Source organism: Cervus elaphus, chromosome 25 (genome assembly GCF_910594005.1).
Source record: "Cervus elaphus chromosome 25, mCerEla1.1, whole genome shotgun sequence".
NCBI classification, from domain to species: domain Eukaryota; kingdom Metazoa; phylum Chordata; class Mammalia; order Artiodactyla; family Cervidae; genus Cervus; species Cervus elaphus.
The window spans coordinates 39,481,421-39,488,049 of record NC_057839.1 but is presented as its reverse complement, the minus strand read 5'-3'; positions in this window follow the sequence as shown (position 1 = coordinate 39,488,049).

Below are 6,629 nucleotides of genomic sequence, written 5' to 3'. Positions count from 1 at the left end.
GAGATGAAAGAGAATGGTATTAAGGGCACTAATCCCATCATAGGGGCTGTATCCTCATGCTCTCATCTAATCCCGATTACTTCTCAAAAGCCCCGTCTCCTCTGTCATTCAGTCACCAAGTCGTGTCTGACTCTTTGTGACCCCACGGACTGCAAAGTTTGCTCAAATTCATTTCCACTGAGTCAGAGATGCTATCTAACCATCTCATCCTCTGCCACCCCATTCTCCTTTTCCCTTCAATCTTTCCCAACATCAGGGTCTTTTCCAGTGAGTGGACTCTTTGCATCAGGTGACCAAAGTATTAGTGCTTCAGCTTCAGCATACCATCGTATTGAGGGTTAGGACTACAACATGTGCATTTTGGGGGAGTAAATAAACATTCAGTGCAGGATAGAGCCCAAATAGCTAACGTGATTATATTTTCTGTTTGGTGTTACAAGCAGGATAACTGAATATACTGAACTCAAGACTGCAGAGAAAAAAAAAAAATAAAAGAACAGATGACTTGAAAGAACTATAGTTATTAATATTCACATCAGAACATGGGGAGTGGGTAGATATTACTTGGAGTGTGCATTCATGTCCCAAATCAGAACTTCCTTGTGCTAAATGGAATCACAAAATTTGAAGAACTGCCGAGCCATTTGGTAGAAATAAAATCAAGATTTCTGAAAAATTCACAAATTTTCATTAGCATGAATTATTCTTTATGTTTCTGCAGCTGACTTTTAGAATGATGTATTTGAATTTTTAAAGCATCTGCCTTCTCAACATCACTGTACTTAAAGAAGTACTGATTATGCTGAAAGCAAAATATGCCCACCAAGAACCCATAGTATCTCCAGGATATTGGGGATGAATATATACATCATAACTCAAGAAATTCTGGCTCTGTGGCCAAATTCTTGCAATATATGAGTCTTCCAACTCTGTTAATGTATATTGTATTCCCTTTTCTGAAACCATGGAAATCAAATCTGAGGGTCCCTTTCAGTAATGTTAGCCTGGAGTAAAAATTGAGATGTGCCCTCTCTGTATAGAGTCCTTGTTTTTTTATTTAACATCTTTATTGAGACAGAATTTATATACATTACAATGCACTCATTTCAAGTGTTCAATTAAATGGTTTTTAGTATATTCACAAACATGTTCAATCATTACCACAGTTAACCTTAGAACATTTTCTTCACCACAAAAAAAGAAACACTATCACCTCTCCTATTCACTAATTCCTGACACTCCCAATTCTTAAGCAACTACTAATTTACTTTATGTCTCTATAGATTTCCCTATTCTGGACCTCTGTATGAATGGAATCATATAATATGTGATCTTTTGTGACTGACTTAGCATAATGGTTTTAGGATTCATTCATGTTGCAGCATGTATCTATCATTTCTTTTCATGACTAAATAATATTCCATTGTATGGATACAGCACATTTTGTTACATGTTTGTCAGCTGGTAGACATATATGTTGTTTCCACCATTTGGTGATTTCTGAATAATGCTACTATAAACATTTGTGTGCAAGCTTCCAGGTGGACATGTATTTTCATTTCTCCTAGGTATATACCTAAGAGTAGAATTGCTAGGTTACGTGGGAGTATTGTGTGATAGTTGCTCAGTCGTGTCTGACTCTTTGCGACTCTAGTCCACCTATTCCATGGCTCCTCTGTCCATGGAATTCTCCAGACAAGAATATTGGAGTAGGTAGCCATTCCCTTCTCCAGGCCAGGGGATCTTCCCACCCAGGAATTGAACCCAGGTTTCCTGCATTGCAGGCAGATTCTTTACCATCTGAGCCACCAGGGAAGCCCAAAGCCTTAGAGAGGCTATATGGTAACTAGATATTTAATCATTTGAGGAACTGACAGACTGTTACCCAAAGTGGCGGCACTATTTTACATTCCCACCAGCAGTTTGCGTGGTTTCCAGTATTTCTGTATCTTTGCCAATGCTTGTTGTTATCTGACTTTCTAATTCCAGCAATTCTAGTGAGTATGAAATAGTATCTCATTGTGGTTTTGGTTTGCATTTCTCTGGTGACTTACGATGTTGAACATCTTTTTTATGTGCTTAGTGGCCATTCTTCATTTGAGAAATATCTTTTCAGATCTTTAACCTATTTTAAAAGTTGTTATTTTATTATTGAGTTTTCAGTTCAGTTCAGTCACTCAGTCGTGTCCGACTCTGCGACCCCATGAATCGCAGCACGCCAGGCCTCCCTGTCCATCACAAACTCCCGGAGTTTACTCAAACTCATGTCCATTGAGTCGGTGATGCCATCCAGCCACCTCATCCTCTGTCATCCCCTTCTCCTCCTGCCCCTGATCCCTCCCAGCATCAGGGTCTTTTCCAATGAGTCAACTCTTCACATGAGGTGGCCAAAGGATTGGAGTTTCAGCTTCAGCATCAGTCCTTCCAATGAACACCCAGGACTGATCTCCTTGAGGATGGACTGGTTGGATCTCCTTGCAGTCCAAGGGACTCTCAAGAGTCTTCTCCAACACCACAGTTCAAAAGCATCAATTCTTCGGTGCTCAGCTTTCTTCACAGTCCAACTCTCACATCCATACCTGACCACTGGAAAAAACATAGCCTTGACTAGACGGACCTTTGTTGGCTTTTTAATGTCTCTGCTTTTTAATATACTATCTAGGTTGGTCATAACTTTCCTTCCAAGGAGTAAGCATCTTTTAATTTCATGGCTGCAATCACCATCTACAGTGATTTTGGAGCCCCCAAAAATAAAGTCAGCCACTGTTTCCCCATCTATTTGCCATGAAGTGATGGGACCAGATGCCATGATCTTAGTTTTCTGAATGTTGAGCTTTAAGCCAACTTTTTCACTCTCCTCTTTCACTTTCATCAAGAGGCTTTTTAGTTCCTCTTCGCTTTCTGCCATAAGGGTGATGTCATCTGCATATCTGAGGTTATTTATATTTCTCCCAGCAATATTGAGTTTTAAGAGTTCTTATATATTCTAGATACAGATCCATTATCAGGTATATGAATTGCAAATACTTTTTCCCATTCTGTAGTTTTTGTTTCATTGTCTTTCTTGTGTCTTTTGAAGTGCAAGAGTTTTTAATTTTGAAATTCAAGCTGTTTCCCCGCGCCCCGCCCCGCACCCCCCGCCGCCACGGGGAAGGGGTTGCCCATGCTTTTTTCTCATTTCTAAGAATCCTTTGCCAAATCCAGTGTCATGAAGATTGCCCCTTCTGTTTTCTTCTGAGAGTTTTGTAGTTTTTGCTGTTACAGTTAGGTTGTTAATGCACTTTTTTGCATTTTTGCATATGGTATGAAGTAAGGGTCCAGCTCCATTCTTTTGCAAGTGGCTAACTCAGTGACCCAGTACCATTTGTTGAGCAACCTAAGAGCAAAGTTTGATCTATTGTATAATAATATTCTTACTGAATTTTTAAAATTGATTGAAGACTAGTAATTGGCTCATAATTGTGCACTATTACATGAAGAAAGCTTAGTAAACTATTCGGACATTATAAAACTAACTACCTTTGACAAATTAATAGAGTTTAATTCCATTATTATGATTTACAACATATGTGGCCCACAGATATATGGATTTCTGATTGTTGTGTTTCACTACTGAAAAAATGGGTTTCTCTGGACTCTACAGTCATTTCAACTCTGGAATGCAAGTTTTGTCTTACTAAATTAAGTGACAGGAACAGTGAAGACTGTGACATTACCCTTGACTTAAAGGAATCAAAATGTGTGCAGACAGTGGAAACCAATGGTGAATAGATATTATGGGAGGGTTGGAAGTAAGAGAAACAGGGTGTAGAAGGAATGATCTAAGTGAAAACAGCAAGAACAGTCAGGTAGATTGGCTTGCAGACTGGAGTGATACCTTGGGGCCAGCATAGCAGAAACTACTTAGAAAGTTTAGATGCTGTTACTGAACTTTCTAGATCTGGGTTGTAAATATTATGTAATATTAAGAAGAATTTACTTCTTAAAAATGTTATTAACTTCTATTATTCTCTTAAGAAATCAACTGCTGTTCTCTTATTCTCCCATTTCTTGGTAAATTGTTAAGAGAAAGAGTAATTGAATAACTTCCAGGATTATATAAGTTATTGATTTGAGAACCAAGCATCTGTTATGTTTAAATAAATGTGTTATGAATAAAAAGGGTTCTTTTAATATATTTTAGGGGGGAAGTGGTGGATTATAAAACCATGGCAAAACCATAACAAAACTCTGGTAGCTTGCTTTTTCCTTAGAAGTCCTTATAATTTTTTGGCTCTTTCTCATTTTATAAACTCTCTGGGTTCAACTCTATGGCTTCAACTATCATCTATATGAAGATGACTCCCATGTCTTTATCCCTAGCTCTGTCTCCCTGAGTATCCACACATATTTTCAGCTACTTACTGGATATTTCTTGATCCCCTGGAGCAGGACATGGCAACCCACTCCAGTATTCTTGCCTGGAGAAACCTCATGGACAGAGGAGCCTGGAGGGCAACAGTCCATGTGGTCTCAAGGAGTTGGACAACTGAAGCTACTTAGCAAGCAGGTATTTCTTACTGGGAGTCTAATAGGCAACTCAGATTTATCCCAAATTTATTCTTACACCTCTCTGCTCTCAGCCTACTTCCTCCTATATGTGTATGTTATTGTATGGCTAATTCATTGACATCAGACCCAATCTGGAGAACTAAACCTGAATTGCCAGTAAAATGGAACCCACCTCTCCCTACTTTAATCCTGCTTTACACATTCATTGGTTCCAGGACTCCTGAGTTCTACTTTACCTTTCAAATATATGTCCACCTCTCTGGCCTTGCTCCCATAACCCAGCCTTGTCTCATCTGAACAATTACATTAGCTTTCTTATTGATTTACATCTCTCCAGCCTCTCTCACATTCCATCTTTCCTTCACTGAGTTTTCTAAGCTTCTGTTTGAACTGAAATTTTAAAAGCCACATCAGGAGTTCAAGTGAGAAAGTTCTGTGTATGAGTATGAATACTCAGTTGGAATATATTTGTAGGTAGTATGAAACTTCCAGGTTCACACTTTAACAATTTTTTTTCCCCTAATGCAATAGGTACTTTTTTTTTAATCTGAGAAAAATTGTTTTACAATGTGCAAGACACTTTTTAATGTTAATTTGCAAAGTAATTCTCAAATGTAAATTTTATCATACTGTCTTGGGTGTAAAATTCTTTAAGGCAGAATTCTTTAATTCTTACCCTATTGAGTGTGAGATAAAATCCAAACACTTTATACTGGAGTAAGCAGATCCCAGACTCCCTACCTAATCTGCATTCTAAACAATTTTCAGGTTATGAAATACAAAGAACTTTCTAATGCATGTATACCTTTTCCTTTAAAATATTTTTACTGGAGTAGTTGATTTACAGTGTTGTGTTATTTTCTGCTGTACAGCAAAGTAAATCAGGTATACATATATCAACTCTTTTAGATTCTTTTCCTATATAGGTCATTGCAGAGTATTGAGTTCCCTGTGCTATATATTAATTGTTGTTGTTCAGTCACTAAGTTGTGTCTGACTCTGCGATCCCATGGGCTACAGCACACCAGGCTTCCCTGCCCTTCACTATGTCCTGGAGTTTGCTCAAATTCATGTCCATTAAGGCAGTGATGCCGTCCAACCAACTCACCCAGTATCACCCCATATTAATAGCAGGTCTGTTGGAGGATTCTTGAGAGTCCCTTGGATGGCAAGGAGATCAAAGCAGTCAATCCTAAAGGAAATCAATCCTGAATATTCATTGGAAGGACTGATGATGAAGCTCCAATACTTTGGCCGCCTAATTCAAAGAGTCAATTCATTAGGAAAGACCTTAAGGTAGGAAAGATTGAAGGCAGAAAGGGATGACAGAGGGCAAGACGGTTGGACGGCATCACTGACTCAATGGACACAAGTTTGAGCAAGCTCCGGGAGACGCGAAGGTCAGGGAAGCCTGGTGTGCTGCAGTCCGTGGGGTCACAGAGTCAGACACAACTGACAGAACAACAGTGTGTGTCAATCCCAGCCTCCCAATTTCATACCTTTTTATGTTCCTCTCCCTCTTCAGAATGGTTTTCTTTCTTCCTGTCTTTCTTTGCTTAGAAAATTATTTCCCCTTCACTAACATTCAAATTTTACCTCTTCTGTGAAGCTTTTCTCCAAACCTCCAGTATCGCTGGTACTTTCATAGCACTTTTGATACAACTCACTGTCATTTGGGCTTCCCTGATGGCTCAGATGGTAAATAATTTGCCTGCAGGAGACCTGGGTTTGATCCTTGGGTTGGGAAGATCATTGGAGATGATTGGAGAAGGCAATGTCTACCCACTCCAGTATTCTTGCCTGGGAAATCCCATGAACAGAGGAGCCTGGTGGGCTATAGTCCCTGGGGTTGCAAAGAGTCGGACATGACTGAGCAAGTAACACCTTCAACACTTTCATATTTATTTCACTGTGTTAAATGTATTTGATCTAGTCTTTCTCTTGGCTGTGAGTTGTATGAAGAGGCAAGGTTATTCATTTGGATTCACTGTTTCCAGTACATAAGTGCTGGCACATGCTTATTGGATGAAGGATCTGTAGTAAAAATGTAAATGTAAGTTAAAACACACTTATCTCAA